The sequence below is a fragment of the Ailuropoda melanoleuca genome, chromosome 8 (assembly GCF_002007445.2).
Source record: "Ailuropoda melanoleuca isolate Jingjing chromosome 8, ASM200744v2, whole genome shotgun sequence".
Classification (NCBI taxonomy): domain Eukaryota; kingdom Metazoa; phylum Chordata; class Mammalia; order Carnivora; family Ursidae; genus Ailuropoda; species Ailuropoda melanoleuca.
Genome location: NC_048225.1, coordinates 57,868,204 through 57,870,740, shown reverse-complemented (window position 1 = coordinate 57,870,740; position 2,537 = coordinate 57,868,204).

The following is a 2,537-nucleotide window of genomic DNA, read 5'->3' as shown; positions in this document are numbered from 1 at the left end:
GGGCAGAAGAGAGGTCAGTGTGTCCGGAGCACAGTGAGGTGGGGACAGCAGAGGAGGGAGCAGGAGGAGTGTAGCCAGGTCCTATGGGACTGGAATCATTCCAACTTCATCCTAAGAGGAGGACACTGAGCTTGCAGAATGAACATGAGTTTTCCAAAGCACAGAGCAAGGCAGTCATAATTGCGGAGCTCGAATAGAATCATACAACACACAACGTCATTTCTATTATTGTATTCGAAGGCATAAAATATAAGTATCACTAGAATAAACACAGGAAATAAATGAAAGACTTGCAGAAATGTAAATATTGTTTCTTGAAAGTGTGTATAGTGGTGTTTACTGAACACTTAGATTACATTGTGAAATTTTGCCATTCTGCAATTATAGTTAAATAAAAAAGTGTGAATGGAATAATGAAAGCCTCATAGTAAAAGCCTATATATGCTTTTGAAGCAATGCCATGCTGTGCATAACATATTTAAAGTTTTAATGTAGCAAATGAGCTTGGATCTTTCTTGTTAATTTATCTAACATAGTTTGGCTTGATGTCAATGGCACTTGTAGGCAATGATTCATGATTAAGCCTTTTTCTTTTGTTTATTGTTTGCTTAAGTTTTGCATTTCTACTGTTAGTAATTGGGGAATGTGTCTCCAAGGTCTATTAATAGTGATGGAAGACATGAATTTAAAGGCCATCATTTAAGGCCATCATTTCATCATTTTAAAGTCATTTATGGTATTTTTCATTTAAAATCAGGCAAGTGGTGTCACCTGGGTGGCTCAACGGGTTAAGCATCTGACTCTTGGTTTCAGCTCAGGTCATGATCTCATGGCTGTGGAATCAAGTCCCGCATCAGGCTCTGTGGTCAGTGGAGAGTTGGCTTCAGGTTGTCTCTCCCTCTCTCACTCCCTCTCAGTCACTCTCCCTCAAATAATAAATAGAATCTTAAAAAAAAAAGTAAAAAAAATAATATAAAATTAGGCAAATGATGCTGTAGGTCCATTATTTACCTTCCATGATTTAGTAGGCACTTCCAGCAATTTTTCTTATATATGTACATTAAATTAAAAAGATCTTTCAATGAAAGAAATGGCGTAAGAATCTTTGTATTTCCTCTGCGTCGATTTTGTGTAATGGAAAACAATATCTAACACATTCTATTAAATTTGTATGCTGTTCAGTGATGAATTTTTGCAGATGCCTAACATACAATTCTTTACTCATTTTATTGATGACTTTGTTATTTTATGGCAGACATCATCACACTGACAGAAGTTCTGATCTTCCAAACTTCTAACTTGAGTATTTACCTCTAAAATTCATCCACTAGTGAAACAATATGTGGCATGAGAGTATTAAGCATATTAAGAATATGAAAGATAGTCAAATAAAGAAATCTGACTGCCCATTCATTTCATCAAGAGGAGAGACCATGGGGTGCGTGTGTGTCTCAGCCAGTCAAGGGCCTGCCTTCAGCTCAGGTCATAGTCCCAGGGTCCCGGAACTGTGTCCTGCATCAGGATCCCTGCTCATCGGGCAGTCTGCTTCTCCCACTGTTCTTCCTTCTGCTTCTGTTCTCTTTCTCTCTCTCTTTCAAATAAGTAAAAAAATAATAAGAAGAAGAAAAGAAAATTAAAAAGTTAAAAGAGATTAAAAAAAGAGGTGAAATCAAAAAAGTTTTTTTCTTTAGCACAAACATTTGAGTCCATGGTTCAAACATCTCTGTAGAATTTTCCCCACAATAACCATTAAACTTCATCAGGCAGTACTTCTTATTTTCGATCAGTTTCTGTCCTATCACCACAAAGAGAATCATCTTGAATGTAACACATTAACTTGCATGCAATTCCTGATTCTTGCTACAGCACTCAGCACATTACTCACTGCAGCTGACTTATGTTTCCTAACAAGACTTGCCACATGAGCTCCTTAATCCTGTTAGATCCTACAGTGTTTATTGGTTCCTATCATTGTTCCATTAAAACGTACTTGTACACCAATCTTAAAATTTAGAATAAATGTGTTGATATTGTATCCCTCATACTTTTATACCTGCTCGGAGTTAGTTGGGCTTGTCAGTAACTTTTGAAAGACNTGAGGCACCAAACATCAACCTCAGAGAACATTCTGGTTTGCAAATCCCAGGTGTTATAGCGTAAGGGGTATCAGGAGAGTAATTGCAGTTGGCATAGGGTTAGTGCGCGGGACACACTGCAGCTCCCTATATCCCAGGCCCCTTCTCAGTGCTTGGCATGTAGCAGTGTGTCCGCTGAGCAATCACCTGGCATGGCACCGCAGCATGAAGGAGGATTAGCTGTGGACTGGAATGATCTTGGCTCTGCCCGTTATCCAAGATGACATCTTGGGCAAGATTATCTCTCAAAGTGTTAGATTCTACAGGAAAACAATAAAAAACAAGGAAGATGAAAATACTTATCTCAGAAGATTATTCTAAATGAGATGATACTCTGTTTATAAAGCCTAGCCTCTAGCAGTAGTCTGTCATTGTGAATTATCACCTCATTTTCCCACTGTA